Raw genomic sequence first — 19,766 nt, forward strand, 5'->3', positions numbered from 1 at the left:
TTGATCTGTATTTCACACTCTTCCGGTTGTCATACTGTAGGAACGTGAGTCAAGAAATCCTGGTGTCCTCATTGGTCCAGCCTGCATACATGCTATCATCTCTGATGATGAAGATGCAGTCTCCCTTCAGCCACACCAAGTCTCCATCATCCTCGAAGATAGAGTGGTGATGCAGAGCTTCCAATCCTGGCCAGATGCTTTTCTCGCTCTTTTTGTCCTGGTTTATGCTCTACATCTGGATTACCCAAAACCCATGTCCGGCTCATTTCTATTCATTCAGCAAGTGTTCCTTAACATTGATTCCAAAAGGCTCAAATCAAATATTTTGGCCTTGAAAAATAAACTGTAACCTAATTACCGCCAAAATTGTCGCTACCCCTATTACTAGTCTGTTCAACCTCTCTTTCATAACGTCTGAGATCCCCAGAGATTGGAAAGCTGCCGTGGTCATCCCCCTCTTCAAAGGGGGTGACACTCTAGATCCAAACTGTTACAGACCTATATCCATCCTGCCCTGCCTTTCAAAAGTTTTTGAAAGCCAAGTTAACAAACAGATCACCGACCATTTCGAATCCCACCGTACCTTCTCCGCTATGCAATCCGGTTTCCGAGCTGGTCATGGGTGCACCTCAGCCACGCTCAAGGTCCTAAACGATATTATAACCGCGATCGATAATAGACAGTACTGTGCGGCCGTCTTCATCGACCTGGCCAAGGCTTTCGACTCTGTCAACGACCGCATTCTTATTGGCAGACTAAATAGCCTTGGTTTCTCAAATGACTGCCTCACCTGGTTCACCAACTACTTCTCAGATAGAGTTCAATGTGTCAAATCGGAGGGCCTGTTGTCAGACCTATGGCAGTCTCTATGGGGGTGCCACAGGGTTCAATTCTTGGGCCGACTCTTTTCTCTGTGTATATCAATGATGTCGCTCTTGCTGCTGGTGACTCTCAGATCCTCCCCTACGCAGACGACACCATTTTGTATACATCTGGCCCTTCATTGGACACTGTGTTAACAAACCTCCAAACGAGCTTCAATGCCATACAACACTCCTTCCGTAGCCTCCAACTGCTCTTAAACACTAGTAAAACTAAATGCATGCTCTTCCATCGAACGCTGCTGGCACCCGCCCACCCGACTAGAATCACTACTCTCGACGGGTCTGACCTAGAGTATGTGGACAACTACAAATACCTAGGTGTCTGGTTAGACTGTAAACTCTCCATCCAGACTCACATTAAACATCTCCAATCCAAAGTTAAATCTAGAATCGGCTTCCTATTTCGCAACAAAGCCTCCTTCACTCATGCTGCCAAACATGCCCTCGTAAAACTGACTATCCTACCGATCCTTGACTTTGGCGATGACATTTACAAAATAGCCTCCAACACTCTACTCAGCAAATTGGATGTAGTCTATCACAGTGCCATACGTTTTGTCACCAAAGCCCCATATACTACCCACCACTGTGACCTGTACGCTCTTGTTGGCTGGTCCTCACTACATATTCGTCGCCAAACCCACTGGCTCCAGGCCATCTATATATCACTGCTAGGCAAATCCCCGCCTTATCTTAGCTCATTGGTCACCATAGCAACACCCAACTGTAGTATGCGCTCCAGCAGGTATATCTCACTGGTCATCCCCAAAGCCAACACCTCCTTTGGCCGCCTTTCCTTCCAGTTCTCTGCTGCCAATGACAGGAACGAACTGCAAAAATCTCTGAAGCTGGAGACTCTTATCTCACTCACTAACTTTAAGCATCAGTTGTCAGAGCACCTTACCGATCACTGCACCTGTACACAGCCCATCTGAAATTAGCCCACCCAACTACCTCATCCCCATATTGTTATTTATTTTGCTCATTTGCACCCCAGTATCTCTATTTGCACATCATCTCTTGCACATCTATCATTCCAGTGTTAATACTAATTGTAATTATTTTGCACTATGGCCTATTTATTGCCTTACCTCCATAACTTGCTACATTTGCACACACTGTATATATATTTTCTGTTGTGTTTTTGACTTTATGTTTTGTTTTACTCCATATGTAACTCTGTGTTGTTGTTTTTATCGCACTACTTTGCTTAATCTTGGCCAGGTCGCAGTTGTAAATGAGAACTTGTTCTCAACTGGCTTACCTGGTTAAATAAAGGTGAAATAAAATAAAATAAATAAATAACCTGTTTTCAGGTCAGATGTGGCTGTGGTAAGACAAGAACAGATGTTTTTGTTTTGTTTTTCTTCAACCTTAGAAAAGAGAACTTGGTGATTGTTGGAACAAAAAATAGTTTTTTGCTTTGTATGCTTTTTTTTGTTATTTCCTCTCATATGCTCTTGAAATGTAACCAGAGGAACAAAAATAGACTGACAACTGTGAATATCATGTGTTTTAAATGTTTTTGTGGTATTCTCCAATAATAAATAATAGTATTTGTACAGTCCAACATGAAATTTACACCTGAACCTAAATTATCTACATGGAAGCACGCTGGGAGGGATTGGCTTGTGTGTTGTTGTCTTAGCAAGGAGGTAGGCCCAGTAAACTATGACTGTGCTTTTGAAGACTTTGTAATACATACATTGAATGTGTACTTTGAAGGGGTTACATTTGTTTTAGGTTATATTGCCGAACCAACAAATACTCACAATCATTATTTGAATTATCAGACATCAATACTCTTATTAATTAACTTGAAGTCATTGGATGTTTACAAAGCAACGCATGATGAACTGCTAAATGGCTTGGCTTGGCTTTGAACTTTGCTCCCTGGTTTGCTTTGAGAGAACATGCCATCATGATAACCTCTACTTACAGTACTAATCAATCAATCAATCAATTTTATTTTATATAGCCCTTCTTACATCAGCTAATATCTCGAAGTGCTGTACAGAAACCCAGCCTAAAACCCCAAACAGCTAGTAATGCAGGTGTAGAAGCACGGTGGCTAGGAAAAACTCCCTAGAAAGGCGAAAGCCTAGGAAGAAACCTAGAGAGGAACCAGGCTATGAGGGGTGGCCAGTCCTCTTCTGGCTGTGCCGGGTGGAGATTATAACAGAACCATGCCAAGATGTTCAAAAATGTTCATAAGTGACAAGCATGGTCAAATAATAATCAGGAATAAATCTCAGTTGGCTTTTCATAGCCGATCATTAAGAGTTGAAAACAGCAGGTCTGGGACAGGTAGGGGTTCCATAACCGCAGGCAGAACAGTTGAAACTGGAATAGCAGCAAGGCCAGGCGGACTGGGGACAGCAAGGAGTCACCACGGCCGGTAGTCCCGACGTATGGTCCTAGGGCTCAGGTCTCTCAGTTGGCTTTTCATAGCCGATCATTAAAGAGTTGAAAACAGCAGGTCTGGGACAGGTAGGGGGTTTCGTAGCCGCAGGCAGAACAGTTGAAACTGGAATAGCAGCAAGGCCAGGCGGACTGGGGACAGCAAGGTGTCATCATGCCCGGTAGTCCTGACGTATGGTCCTAGGGCTCAGGTTCTCAGAGAGAAAGAGAGAACGAGAGAATTAGAGAGAGCATACTTAAATTCACACAGGACACTGGATAAGACAGGAGAAGTACTCCAGGTATAACCAACTAACCCCAGCCCCCGACACATAAACTACTGCAGCATAAATACTGGAGGCTGAGACAGGAGCGGTCCGGAGACACTGTGGCCCCATCCGAAGAAACCCCGGACAGGGCCAAACAGGAAGGATATAACCCCACCCACTCCGCCAAAGCACAGCCCCCGCACCACTAGAGGGATATCCCCAACCACCAACTTACAATCCTGAGACAAGGCCGAGTATAGCCCACAGAGGTCTCCACCACAGCACAAACCAAGGGGGGGCGCCAACCCAGACAGGAAGATCACGTCAGTAACTCAACCCACTCAAGTGACGCACCCCCTCCCAGGGACGGCATGAAAGAGCACCAGCAAGCCAGTGACTCAGCCCCTGCAACAGGGTTAGAGGCAGAGAACCCCAGTGGAGAGGGGAACCGGCCCGGCAGAGACAGCAAGGGCTGTTCGTTGCTCCAGCCTTTCCGTTCACCTTCACACTCCTGGGCCAGACTACACTCAATCATATGACCTACTGAAGAGATAAGTCTTCAGTAAAGACTTAAAGGTTGAGACCGAGTCTGCGTCTCTCACATGGGTAGGCAGACTGTTCCATAAAAATGGAGATCTATAGGAGAAAGCCCTGCCTCCCGCTGTTTGCTTAGAAATTCTAGGGACAATTAGGAGGCCTGCGTCTTGTGACCGTAGCGTACGTATTGGTATGTACGGCAGGACCAACTCGGAAAGATAGGTAGGAGCAAGCCCATGTAACGCTTTATAGGTTAACAGTAAAACCTTGAAATCAGCCCTTGCCTTAACAGGAAGCCAGTGTAGGGAAGCTAGCACTGGAGTAATATGATCAAATTTCTTGGTTCTAGTCAGGATTCTAGCAGCCGTATTTAGCACTAACTGAAGTTTATTTAGTGCTTTATCCGGGTAGCCGGAAAATAGAGCATTGCAGTAGTCTAACCTAGAAGTAACAAATGCATGGATTAATTTTTCTGCATCATTTTTGGACAGAAAATTTCTGATTTTTGCAATGTTACGTAGATGGAAAAAAGCTGTCCTTGAAACAGTCTTGATATGTTCGTCAAAAGAGAGATCAGGGTCAAGAGTAACACCGAGGTCCTTCACAGTTTTATTTGAGACGACTTTACAACCATCTAGATGAATTGTCAGATTTAACAGAAGATCTCTTTGTTTCTTGGGACCTAGAACAAGCATCTCTGTTTTGTCCGAGTTTAAAAGTAAAAAGTTTTCAGCCATCCACTTCCTTATGTCTGAAACACAGGCTTCTAGCGAGGGCAATTTTGGGGCTTCACCATGTTTCATTGAAATGTACAGCTGTGTGTCATCCGCATAGCAGTGAAAGTTAACATTATGTTTTCGAATAACATCCCCAAGAGGTAAAATATATAGTGAAAACAATAGTGGTCCTAAAACGGAACCTTGAGGAACACCGAAATGTACAGTTGATTTGTCGGAGGACAGACCATTCACAGAGACAAACTGATATCTTTCCGACAGGTAGGATCTAAACCAGGCCAGAACTTGTCCGTGTAGACCAATTTGGGTTTCCAGTCTCTCCAAAAGAATGTGGTGATCGATGGTGTCAAAGGCAGCACTAAGGTCTAGTAGCACGAGGACAGATGCAGAGCCTCGGTCTGACGCCATTAAAAGGTCATTTACCACCTTCACAAGTGCAGTCTCAGTGCTATGATGGGGTCTAAAACCAGACTGAAGCATTTCGTATACATTGTTTGTCTTCAGAAAGGCAGTGAGTTGCTGCGCAACAGCTTTTTCTAAAATTTTTGAGAGGAATGGAAGATTCGATATAGGCCGATAGTTTTTTATATTTTCCGGGTCAAGGTTTGGCTTTTTCAAGAGAGGCTTTATCACTGCCACTTTTAGTGAGTTTGGTACACATCCGGTGGATAGAGAGCTGTTTATTATGTTCAACATAGGAGGGCCAAGCACAGGAAGCAGCTCCTTCAGCAGTTTAGTAGGAATAGGATCCAGTATGCAGCTTGAAGGTTTAGAGGCCATGATTATTTTCATCATTGTGTCAAGAGATATAGTACTAAAACACTTAAGTGTCTCTCCCGATCCCAGGCCCTCGCAGAGTCTGTGCAGATCCAGGACAGCTAAGCCCTGGAGGAATACGCAGATTCAAAGAGGAGTCCGTAATTTGCTTTCTAATGGTCATGATCTTTTCCTCAAAGAAGTTCATGAATTTATCACTGCTGAAGTGAAAGCCATCCTCTCTTGGGGAATGCTGCTTTTTAGTTAGCTTTGCAACAGTATCAAAAAGAAATTTTGGATTGTTCTTATTTTCCTCAATTAAGTTGGAAAAGTAGGATGATCGAGCAGCAGTGAGGGCTCTTCGGTACTGCACGGTACTGTCTTTCCAAGCTAGTCGGAAGACTTCCAGTTTGGTGTGGCGCCATTTCCGTTCCAATTTCCTGGAAGCTTGCTTCAAAGCTCGGGTATTTTCTGTATACCAGGGAGCTAGTTTCTTATGACAAATGTTTTTCGTTTTTAGGGGTGCAACTGCATCTAGGGTATTGCGCAAGGTTAAATTGAGTTCCTCAGTTAAGTGGTTAACTGATTTTTGTCCTCTGACGTCCTTGGGTAGGCAGAAGGAGTCTGGAAGGGCATCAATGAATTTTTGTGTTGTTTGAGAATTTATAGCACGACTTTTGATGCTCCTTGGTTGGGGTCTGAGCAGATTATTTGTTGCGATTGCAAATGTAATAAAATGGTGGTCCGATAGTCCAGGATTTTGTGGAAAAACATTAAGATCTACAACATTTATTCCATGGGACAAAACTAGGTCCAGAGTATGACTGTGGCAGTGAGTAGGTCCAGAGACATGTTGGACAAAACCCACTGAGTCGATAATGGCTCCGAAAGACTTTTGGAGTGGGTCTGTGGACTTCTCCATGTGAATATTAAAATCACCAAAAATTAGAATATGATCTGCTATGACTACAAGGTCTGATAGGAATTCAGGAAACTCAGAGAGGAACGCTGTATATGGCCCAGGAGGCTGTAAACAGTAGCTATAAAAAGTGATTGAGTAGGCTGCATAGATTTCATGACTAGAAGCTCAAAAGATGAAAACGCCATTTTTTTTTTTGTAAATTGAAATTTGCTATCGTAAATGTTAGCAACACCTCCGCCTTTGCGGGATGCACGGGGAATATGGTCACTAGTGTAACCAGGAGGTGAGGCCTCATTTAACACAGCAAATTCATCAGGCTTAAGCCATGTTTCAGTCAGGCCAATCACATCGAGATTATGATCAGTGATTAGTTCATTGACTATGACTGCCTTTGAAGTGAGGGATCTAACATTAAGTAACCCTATTTTGAGATGTGAGGTATCACGATCTCTTTCAATAATGGCAGGAATGGAGGAGGTCTTTATCCTAATAAGATTGCTAGGGTGAACACCGCCATGTTTAGTTTTGCCCAACCTAGGTCGAGGCACAGACACAGTCTCAATGGGTATGGCTGAGCTGACTACACTGACTGTGCTATTGGCAGACTCCACTAAGCTGGCAGGTTGGCTAACAGCCTGCTGCCTGGCCTGCACCCTATTTCACTGTGGGGCTAGAGGAGTTAGAGCCCTATCTATGTTGGTAGATAAGAGGAGAGCACCCCTCCAGCTAGGATGGAGTCCGTCACTCCTCAGCAGGTCAGGCTTGGTCCTGTTTGTGGGTGAGTCCCAGAAAGAGGGCCAATTATCCACAAATGTTATCTTTTGGGAGGGGCAGAAAACAGTTTTCAACCAGCGATTAAGTGCTGAGACTCTGCTGTAGAGCTCGTCACTTCCCCTAACTGGGAGGGGGCCAGAGACAATTACTCGATGCCGACACATCTTTCTAGCTGATTTACAAGCTGAAGCTATGTTGCACTTGGTGACCTCTGACTGTTTCATCCTAACATCGTTGGTGCCGACGTGGATAACAATATCTCTATACTCTCTACACTCGCCAGTTTTAGCTTTAGCCAGCACCATCTTTAGATTAGCCTTAACGTCGGTAGCCCTGCCCCCTGGTAAACAGTGTATGATCGCTGGGTGATTCGTTTTAAGTCTAATACTGCGGGTAATGGAGTCGCCAATGACTAGGGTTTTCAATTTGTCAGAGCTAATGGTGGGAGCCTTCGGCGTCTCAGACCCCGTAACGGGAGGAGTAGAGACTAGAGAAGACTCAGACTCAGACTCCGACTCGCTACATAATGGGGAAAACCGGTTGAAGGTTTCTGTCGGCTGAATGAGCGACACCGGTTGAGCATTCCAACAGTATTTCCCTCCAGAAGCCATGAGAAAGTTGTCCGGCTGCGGGGACTGTGCGGGGGGATTTATACTAACGTTACTGTCTGTACTTACTGGTGGCACAGACGCTGTTTCTTCCTTTCCTACACTGAGATTACCCTTGCCTAACGATTGCGTCTGAAGCTGGGCTTGTAGCACAGCTATTTTCGCCGTAAGGCGATCGTTCTCCTGTATATTATGAGTACAGCGACTGCAATTAGAAGACATCATGTTAATGTTACTACTTAGCTTCGGCTGTTGAAGATGTTGATGAACCATGTCCAGATAAAGCGTCCGGAGTGAAAAAGTTGAATAAGGGAAAAAAGTTGCGATGGAAAAAAGGAAAATAACGTAAAGTTGGCAGCTAAAACGCACAGGAAAATGACTCTTCTGTCTCGGGATAAACGTCCGGGGTGAAAAAGTTTAACGAAAAAAGATGAGTGAGGACAAAACTAAAAAGTTGGTAAATGTGTTGAACACAAAGATTGATTAAACGTTTATTAAAAGTAAAACGTGAATAGTTTGGCAGGTAGCCAAGTAGCAACAAACAGCACAGCAGTACGGAGACAATGCGGAAGCGAGACGGAAGTCACGTCAAATCTCGTCAAATCTCGTAGGCTTTAATACAGAGCACATTCATATAGCAGTCTATACAGTAATATACTCAGTCATCTGTCTGTGTGATATTGTGGTGTTGAGGGAGCTCATGGTCTCCAGGTACTCCTTCAGGCAGTGTTAAACGCAGTGCTCCAACGAGAATTGATTTTGGCATGTTGGGTGGCATCTGCCTGTTCGTTGCACAGCATAAAACAGTTTTCCACAGCAGGGTTAACTGGTGCATCTGAACATCACTGTTAGTAGGCCCAACTTCTAAGACACACCATACACATCATTTTGAAACAAGGGAAATGGAACGGTTAGGAAAGGGGTGGCTAGTGAGGTCTAAGTCAGTCCCTCTTCCTGCCTATCGTTCGTTCTCCTCTTATGCCTTGTCATCTTACTTGTCTCCTATTGTCTCCTCCCACAACACACACCAGCCACATCATGTGGTTAAGAAATGAAAGGGTGTGGAAAATGGCTGGTGAGGTCTCCTCATGCCCTCTACTCTTTTGTCAATTTTTTATGCCTTACACAATTTGTCCTCCCTATAGTCTCCCATCAGACAGAGTAAATTGTGCTGATGTACTGTCCTCTGCAATGACTTGTGTGCTGACCCTAATCTGGCCCTCTATAACATTGTACTCTGTCAGTGCGTGTGGTGTTTAGGTGGTAGACATGCTTACTCTTTGGCATTATGTAGGCCTATATTCCCAAAATTATGGTGCAATTACATTACACATTCAATGTGTCCAGGACATGGTCCTTAACTCCTGGTGTCCAATTCAATTTAGGTTTAGGTTTTAAAACCGTTTTGCATCTGATCGAGGAAGTGGTCTAGTGTTGATGAAATGTAGCTTGCACCTTGGCCTAAAAGTGATTAACATGGTGTTAATTGGTCATTGGTAATTATTAGATTAGTTGTGTGTAAAGTGTCACTGTGGATGTCTGTCTGTCTCAAAGAGAATGTGGCGTATGAAGCCCTGAATTAAGAGTAATGTTTATGTTCAAGTGATATAACCTCTAAAGAGTTAACTGCATGTCATAAAAAAGCTGGTTAATTTGAAATTTTAGGCGGGCATCTGGAAGGATGTATTCTTTTAAACTGAAGCCCGCTCATCGGCCAAAGACAACGCCTTCTCTGTGATAATACCGCACTTTCTCCAAGTGCATGTGCAGTAGTCTTGTCACGACTTCCGCCAAGGCTGCCTCCCCTCCTCGTTCGGGCAGGCTTCGGCACTCGACGTCACCGGCTTACCTAACGACTGCCGCTCCTATATTCATCATTCCATTTGTCTTGTCTTGTCATTACACACACCTGGTTCTTATCCCCTCGTTAGTCCGTGTATAAGTGTTCCCTCTGCCCCCTTGTCCTTGTGGGTGATTGTTTACTTGTGAGAGTAGTATAGCTCGGTGAAGCTACTCGTACCATTTTGTTGCCAGGGTAGATATTTCCCCTGTGCCTATGTATTATTGGATGTCCGTTACAGTGTATTTGCCGGGGATGATAGTTTCCCCTGTTCCTTTTTCGTTTGTCGCTATTCCAGCGCATTTGTGTGTAAAACGGAATAAACTCTGTATTCGGTGATTACCCTCCTGCGCCTGACACCTTCCATCACACTCATCACAAGTCTACCTCTCACACAGGCGGCTGACTTCCCACCAAGGTTTGTACGATTAAGTATATATCATTTAAAGCTACATTGCATTAGGGAGCCAACTGTGAGCACGGAAATCTAATGTAGTTTCATTAATTAACTTAGGTAGGAAATTTCTGGAGCCTGACGATGTAGGTAACCTTAACATTAGATGAAGTCGGTTAACATTTCAACAGTTCATGTTAGCCAATTAATTTAAAGAGAAGTGCTGCTGGCTTTCATGACCTAGCCTAGCTAAATACAGAATTACAGAATTTTTCTTAAAAGAAAGGTAAGGTAAGCATAATATATTACATGATTGTTATAATGTTAATTACGGAACATTGTGAAAACCCTGTGGCTAGCTTTAGCAAGCATGACTAACGGGTAGCTACTCAATTTGTGCTTTTACACAACCATTTGATGAGAAAGAGCTTTTTTTCACATTTAAGAGCACGTGAAGATTCATGAAATGATTCAGTGTCCAGTTAAAGACAAATGTTTTCTCAACATTCAACACACATATGTACTCCTGAGTACAACACATTGTACTCCTGAGTGGCGCAGTGGTCTAAGGCACTGCATCGCAGTGCTAACTGTGCCACTAGAGATCCTGGTTCGAATCCAGGCTCTGTCGCAGCCGGCCGTGACCGGGAGACTCATGGGCGGCGCACAATTGGCCCAGCGTCGTCCAGGGTAGGGGAGGGAATGGCCGGCAGGGATGTAGCTCAGTTGATAGAGCATGGCGTTTGCAACGCCAGGGTTGTGGGTTCGATTCCCACGGGGGGCCAGTATAAAAAAAAAAAAAAGATATGTATTCACTAACTGTAAGTCGCTCTGGATAAGAGCGTCTGCTAAATGACTAAAATGTAAAATGTATATGTCAAGAAAGCTCCACTGATTTCAAGGTTGGCATTGTGAGACAAGCAAGTGAGTCCCAAGATGATTTTTCTCAAAGCCAAATTACAGATGTTGCAGGTAGCTCCAAGGATGATGAATCAAATGCGCGGGATAGCACACCTTCTTTTAAAGAGCAGATGCAGCAAAACCTCCTTGGTGTTAAAATTACAATCACTTCTTCATGTGTCAAAGTGCAACTCAGGAAATGCTAGTGAACTTGGATCAACTGCTCTTACTATGTAAACCACTAATGAAACAAACAGTCTCACAAATTCTAGAGAAACATAATTGTAATGTGAGCACTGATGTCATCAATGAAATTGTGAATGGCATAGTAGACCATGACGTTCTTCACAGTTGTACATCGACCTTTATCAACAGCAAAAAGAAGGAATACTTACAGTGGCTTGCGAAAGTATTCACACCCCTTAGCATTTTTCCTATTTTGTTGCCTTACAACCTGGAATTAAAATTGCTTTTTTGGGGGGTTTGTATCATTTGATTTACACAACATGCCTACCACTTTGAAGATGCAAAATATTTTTTATTGTGAAACAAACAAGAAATAAGACAAAAAAACAAAACTTGAGCGTGCTTAACTATTCACCCCCCCACAGTCAATACTTTGTAGAACCACCTTTTGCAGCAATTACAGCTGCAAGTCTCTTGGGGTATGCCTCTATAAGCTTGGCACATCTAGCCACTGGGAATTCCTTCAAGTTGGATTGGTTCCGCTGGTGTACAGCAATCTTTAAGTCATACCACATATTCTCAATTGGATTGAGGTCTGGGCTTTGACTAGGCCATTCCAAGACATTTAAATGTTTCCCCTTAATCCACTCGAGACGACACAACAGTAGTAGGCTTGATTACCAACAATGACGAGACCGCCTACAGGGAGGTGTGGTGCCAGGAAAATAACATCTCACTCAATGTCAACAAAGGAGATGATCGTGGACTTCAGGAAACAGCAGAGGGTGCACCCCCCTATCCACATCGACGGGACCGCAGTGGAGAAGGTGGGAAGCTTGAAGTTCCTTGGCGAACACATCACTGACAAACTGTAATGGTCCACCCACGCAGACAGTGTTGTGAAGAAGGCGCAACAGAGCCTTGGCACCTAAAACCGTCACAAACTTTTACAGATGCACAATTGAGAGCATCCTGTCGGTCTGTATCACCGCCTGGTACGGCAACTGCACCGCCCGCAACCGCAGGGCTCTCCAGAGGGTGGTGCGGTCTGCCGAACACATTACCGGGGGCAAACTACCCACCCTCCAAGACACCTACAGCACCCAATGTCAAAGGAAGGCCAAAAAGATCATCAACGACATCAACCACCCGAGCCACTGCCTGTTCACCCCGCTATCATCCAGAAGGCGAGGTACAGGTGCATCAAAGCTGGGACCGAGAGAATAAAAAACAGCTTCTATCTCAAGGCCATCGGACTGTTAAATAGCCATCACTAGCACATTAGAGGCTGCTGCTGCCTATTGAAATCACTGGCCACTTTAAAAAATGGAACACTAGTCACTTTAATAATGTTTACATATCTTGCACTAGTCATCTCATATATACAGTATATGCTGTATTCTATTCTATAATATTCCACCGTATCTTAGTCCATGCCACTCTGTCATTGCTTGTCCAAATACGTATATATTCTTAAATTCCATTCCTTACTAGATTTGTGTGTATTGGGTACATGTTGTGAAATTTTTAGATATTACTGTTGGAGCTAGAAGCACAAGCATTCTGCTACACCCGCAATAACATCTGCTAAACACGTGTATGTATGTATTATCAACGAACCTACCAGGTACAACCCTAAATCCGTAAACATGGGCACCTTCATAGATATCATCCTGACTAACTTACCCTCTAAATACACCTCCGCTGTCTTCAACCAGGATCTCAGCGATCACTGCCTTATTGCCTGCGTCCGTAACGGGTCCGCGGTCAAACGACCACCTCTCATCACTGTCAAACGCTCCCTAAAACACTTTAGCGCGCAGGCCTTCCTAATTGACCTGGCCCAGGTATCCTGGATGGATATCGATCTCATTCCGTCAGTAGAGGATGCCTGGTTGTTCTTTAAAAGTAATTTTCTTCTCAATCTTAAATAAACATGCCCCATTCAAGAAATACAGAAATAAGAACAGATAAAGCCCCTAGTTCTCCTCAGACTTGACTGCCCTTGACCAGCACAAAAACATCCTGTGGCGTACTGCATTAGCATCGAATAGCCCCCGCGATATGCAACTTTTCAGGGAAGTCAGGAACCAATATACACAAGCAGTTAGGAAAGCAAAGGCTATCTTTTTCAAACAGAAATTAGCATCCTGTAGCACTAACTCCAAAAAGTTTTGGGACACTGTAAAGTCCATGGAGAATAAGAGCACATCCTCCCAGCTGCCCACTGCACTGAGGCTAGGAAACACTATCATCACCGATAAATCTACAATAATCGAACATTTCAAAAAGCATTTTGCTACAGCTGGCCATGCTTTCCACCTGGCTACCACTACCCCGGCCACCAGCTCTGCACCCTCCGCTGCAACTTGCCCATGCCCCCCCCCCTCCGCTTCTCCTTCACACAAATTCAGACAGCTGATGTTCTGAAAGAGCTGCAAAATCTGGACCCCTACAAATCATCTGGGCTAGACAATCTGGACGCTTTCTTTCTAAAACTAGCCGCCGAAATTGTCGCAACCCCTGTTCAACCTCTCTTTCGTAACATCTGAGATCCCCAGAGATTGGAAAGCTGCCGCGGTCATCCCCCTCTTCAAAGGGGGTGACACTCTAGATCCAAACTGTTACAGACCTATATCCATCCTGCCCTACCTTTTGAAAGTTTTTGAAAGCCAAGTTAACAAACAGATCACCGACCATTTCGAATCCCATCGCACCTTCTCCGCTATGCAATCCGGTTTCCGAGCTGGTCATGGGTGCACCTCAGCCACGCTCAAGGTCCTAAACGAAATTATAACCGCGATCGATAATAGACAGTACTGTGCGGCCGTCTTCATCGACCTGGCCAAGGCTTTCGACTCTGTCAACCACCGCATTCTTATTGGCAGACTAAATAGCCTTGGTTTCTAAAATGACTGCCTCGCCTGGTTCACCAACTACTTCTCAGATAGAGTTCAATGTGTCAAATCAGAGGGCCTGTTGTCTGGACCTATGGCAGTCTCTATGGGGGTGCCACAGGGTTCAATTCCTGGGCCGACTCTTTTCTCTGTGTATATCAATGATGTCGCTCTTGCTGCTGGTGACTCTCAGATCCACCTCTACGCAGACGACACCATTTTGTATACATCAGGCCCTTCATTGGACACTGTGTTAACAAACCTCCAAACAAGCTTCAATGCCATACAACACTCCTTCAGTAGCCTCCAACTGCTCTTAAACACTAGTAAAACTAAATGCATGCTCTTCAATCGAACGCTGCTGGCACCCGCCCACCCGACTAGAATCACTACTCTTGACGGGTCTGACCTAGAGTATATGGACAACTACAAATACCTATGTGTCTGGTTAGACTGTAAACTATCCATCCAGACTCACATTAAGCATCTCCAATCCAAAGTGAAATCTATAATCGGCTTCCTATTTCGCAACAAAGCCTCCTTCACTCATGCTGCCAAACATGCCCTCATAAAACTGACTATCCTACCAATCCTTGACTTTTGTAATGTAATTTACAAAATAGCCTCCAACACTCTACTCAGCAAATTGGATGTAGTCTATTACAGTGCCATCCGTTTTGTCACCAAAGCCCCATATACTACCCACCACTGTGACCTGTAAGCTCTTGTTGGCTGGTCCTCACTACATATTCGTCGCCAAACCCACTGGCTCCAGGCCATCTATAAATCACTGCTAGGCAAATCCCCGCCTTATCTTAGCTCACTGGTCATCCCCAAAGCCAACATCTCCTTTGGCCGCCATTCCTTCCAGTTCTCTGCTGCCAATGACTGGAACGAATTGCAAAAATCTCTGAAGCTGGAGACTCTTATCTCACTCACTAACTTTAAGCATCAGTTTTCAGAGTACCTTACCGATCACAGCACCTGTACACAGCCCATCTGAAATTAGCCCACCCAATTACCTCATCCCCATATTGTTCTTTATTTTGCTCATTTTCATCCCAGTATCTCTATTTGCACATCATCTGTTGCACATCTATCATTCCAGTGTTAATACTAATTGTAATTATGGCCTATTTATTGCCTTACCTCCATAACTTGCTACATTTGCACACACTGTATACATATTTTCTGTTGTGTTTTTGACTTTATGTTTTGTTTTACCCCATATGTAACTCTGTGTTGTTGTTTTTATCGCAATGCTTTGCTTTATCTTGGCCAGGTCGCAGTTGTAAATGAGAACTTGTTCTCAACTGGCTTACCTGGTTAAATAAAGGTAAAAAAATAAAAAGTATATGACAAATAACATTTGATTTGATTTTAGTGTTGCTTTAGCAGTATGCTTAGGGTCATTGTCCTGCTGGAAGGTGAACCTCCGTCCCAGTCTCAAATCTCTGGAAGACTGAAACAGGTTTCCCTCAAGAAGTTCCCTGTATTTAGCGCCATCCATCATTCCTTCAATTCTGACCAGTTTCCCAGTCCCTGCCGATGAAAAACATCCCCACAGCATGATGCTGCCACCACCATGCTTCACTGTGGGGATGGTGTTCTCGGGGTGATGAGAGGTGTTTGGTTTGCGCCAGACGTAACGTTTTCCTTGATGGTAAAGCAGTTTTCAATTGCCTTTGTACTTTGTTTTGGGTATGTGGAGAGTACCATCACATCACAAACCTGCAACTCCGGGATTCGTTTTATTCCATGTTGGACCAACACACAGAACGCTTGCTAGCCCTATCCAGAGAGAAGCAGGGAAAGACTGGAAGAAATGTACAGAAGATAGCTGCCATTCTGAATTTGTACAGCCAGGTATATAAATTAAATCAGTAAGCAAAATGTAAAGCAAATTCATTGATTGAAATGTTACATTTTAAGATCAGTGATACCCTTACACAGATGTATAGTTAATGTTTCTCTGTAGCAACCACGTGATGTGAACACCGATCGAACTGTTGTCCTCAGATGTCTTCAAGCAATACTGTTTTCTGTTTAATTTACTCAATAAAAGTTGTATGCAAACTAGAACACGTTGATTCGGTATTTGTTGAATGCACTTCAAAGAATAGAGTAACTAAAGTCATTAAGTGACATACAGTGATACAACATGAATGATTTAAGTTATTAATCAAGTGATATTAGCATATACTGTACAATGTAGTAATATTACTTGGAATTGTAAGCAAGTTGCGCAAAAATTACACAGTTTGGATACATAATCAATTTAATTCACAGTGACACGATAGAACCAAGTTAAGTGTCAAGTTGCCATAGCTTTAATGTTTTGAGTACAAACAGAACTTTACAACTAAAGTTTATTGTAGGAAGTAAAAGCAAGTTAATGGACAGACATCTTTTAAGTATTGTGCACTCAGAAAAATATACTTCAACATGTTGCCCAGACTCCAAATATTTTAGTAGATTTAGCTCAAACTATTATGTTTATGTAACTCTGAAATTACCATTAGTGGACAAAAAGTATTTCTGTGTGTGTTACACTACTAATCTACTTCATTTAGCAAACTATGTTGAGTACAATGTACTTAAAAGATGTCTCTACTTACTAAAACCTTTTGTGTTTAATCAGCTTTAAATTGTGGCCCATTTGGGATCATGTGACACTTATAGTTTGAGTAAAGCCAGCTCTAATGTTCTAAGTAACTGTACTCTAGTATAATAGTGCAGCGGGTTTCCACAAAACGTTTGAGTAATGATAACTAATAAGGGTTTACAGTGTAGCTCAGTATTATGTGCAGGAACAATTCTCGAGTGGTCTCACAATGTTCTTAATTTGTCTCAAAATACACATTGCACTATGAATGCCTTATGCGCTAACAGGAGGTTTATGGCAGTTTTTTAGTCTTGTTATTATAACCACAATTTCTCACATTACTTTTGCTCCAATAAACTGAGAGAAAGGAGATACGAATATATATTAGATTATCTGTGTCTGGTTAAGTCTTCAGTTTAATTAATATCAGGTCTGAAGACACTTGTAAAACCCTTAGGTGACTCAGTCTGGAAAGAATGCTAAGTCGGTCTCATTCCCTTGGTGTAGAAACACAGACCTATGATGTGGGCTTATAGCTTTGGGATGCGCCTCGATCAGCATTTCTGATGATTAGGAACAGAACATGTCAGTGAAATGGTTTCACAAAAAAAAGGCATTGCATATGCAGCGAAAGGACCCTACCCACCATTTCAAAGTAACTCTTCAACACCAGCCAACATCCATTGTCATTAAATCTTCTGCATACTAATATTCATAGGCTGAGACTGTACATGAACAGTAAGTGAACCTTTTTTTAAATAAACAAAGGCTCCAAAATACATTTATTTTTATTTTTCAGGTGGTCTGATGATAAGAAGAACATCTGAGTGGATATATTTGTGCTTCTCTCTGGAGACACTGAAGAATGTAAAGAATAATGATTTCCCTCTATCAGAATGTGTTTTTAATCGCTTTCCCTGGCTCTGGATATTCAACAGGATTCTTCCCTAGATGACAAGATACAGTACGGTACCTTAGTTGAAACTCAAGGTCCTTCAGGGATAATACTTGCGATGATGGATACAAGTCTCTTTCTTTCTCTCTCGCTCTCTCTCTCTCTTTCTTGCTCTCTCTCTCTCTTTCTTGCTCTCGCTGAGCTCTACTCAACAGGGGTTTTGCATGTTCTTGATTCTATCCAGCCTGACATTTTCCCCACAGCGGGTTAGCAGTATTCACCATAACAGTATTCACTTCAGTTTTTGAAACTGTGTACTGGCCCAAAATAGGGGGTGATCTAAAATTACTAAAAGGCTACAGTATTTCCATTCACATATAGAACGGTAAACTGGGTAGTTTTGTAACATTGTCTGGAATCAATTTCTATAAATGCTCATTGCGGAAATTACCTTTTCTCAAGGCAGGGTTGATTTTGTCCGTGAATAACCACCACTTAAGCCAAGGTATGTTTGCTATTGCCCAATTTGTCAGAAAAAGTATTTTATGGCCGTTTCTAAGTCCATTTCGACACAACATTGGATGCGACATAAGTAGTGAAATAAGATTTTCCTTCAAACGCTGCACTCTTTCATCACGTAACATAATAACAAACCTTCACTAGAGGAGAAAAGCCCTCTTAAAAAAAAATAAACTCTCCAGTTGACTAAGTCAGAGGAGAATACACATACAGTGGGGAGAAAAAGTATTTAGTCAGCCACCAATTGTGCAAGTTCTCCCACTTAAAAAGATGAGAGAGGCCTGTAATTTTCATCATAGGTACACGTCAACTATGACAGACAAATTGAGAAAAAAAATCCAGAAAATCACATTGTAGGATTTTTAATGAATTTATTTGCAAATTATGGTGGAAAATAAGTATTTGGTCACCTAAAAACAAGCAAGATTTCTGGCTCTCACAGACCTGTAACTTCTTCTTTAAGAGGCTCCTCTGTCCTCCACTCATTACCTGTATTAATGGCACCTGTTTGAACTTGTTATCAGTATAAAAGTCACCTGTCCACAACCTCAAACAGTCACACTCCAAACTCCACTATGGCCAAGACCAAAGAGCTGTCAAAGGACACCAGAAACAAAATTGTAGACCTGCACCAGGCTGGGAAGACTGAATCTGCAATAGGTAAGCAGCTTGGTTTGAAGAAATCAACTGTGGGAGCAATTATTAGGAAATGGAAGACATACAAGACCACTGATAATCTCCCTCGATCTGGGGCTCCACGCAAGATCTCACCCCGTGGGGTCAAAATGATCACAAGAACGGTGAGCAAAAATCCCAGAACCACACGGGGGGACCTAGTGAATGACCTGCAGAGAGCTGGGACCAAAGTAACAAAGCCTACCATCAGTAACACACTACGCCGCCAGGGACTCAAATCCTGCAGTGCCAGACGTGTCCCCCTGCTTAAGCCAGTACATGTCCAGGCCCGTCTGAAGTTTGCTAGAGTGCATTTGGATGATCCAGAAGAGGATTGGGAGAATGTCATATGGTCAGATGAAACCAAAATTGGACTTTTTGGTAAAATCTCAACTCGTCGTGTTTGGAGGACAAAGAATGCTGAGTTGCATCCAAAGAACACCATACCTACTGTGAAGCATGGGGGTGGAAACATCATGCTTTGGGGCTGTTTTTCTGCAAAGGGACCAGGACGACTGATCCGTGTAAAGGAAAGAATGAATGGGGCCATGTATCGTGAGATTTTGAGTGAAAACCTCCTTCCATCAGCAAGGGCATTGAAGATGAAACGTGGCTGGGTCTTTCAGCATGACAATGATCCCAAACACACCGCCCGGGCAACGAAGGAGTGGCTTCGTAAGAAGCATTTCAAGGTCCTGGAGTGGCCTAGCCAGTCTCCAGATCTCAACCCCATAGAAAGTCTTTGGATGGAGTTGAAAGTCTGTGTTGCCCAGCGACAGCCCCAAAACATCACTGCTCTAGAGGAGATCTGCATGGAGGAATGGGCCAAAATACCAGCAACAGTGTGTGAAAACCTTGTGAAGATTTACAGAAAACATTTAACCTGTGTCATTGGCAACAAAGGGTATATAACAAAGCATTGAGAAACTTTTGTTATTGACCAAATACTTATTTTCCACCATAATTTG

This window comes from Coregonus clupeaformis, chromosome 23, assembly GCF_020615455.1.
Source record: "Coregonus clupeaformis isolate EN_2021a chromosome 23, ASM2061545v1, whole genome shotgun sequence".
Lineage (NCBI taxonomy): Eukaryota > Metazoa > Chordata > Actinopteri > Salmoniformes > Salmonidae > Coregonus > Coregonus clupeaformis.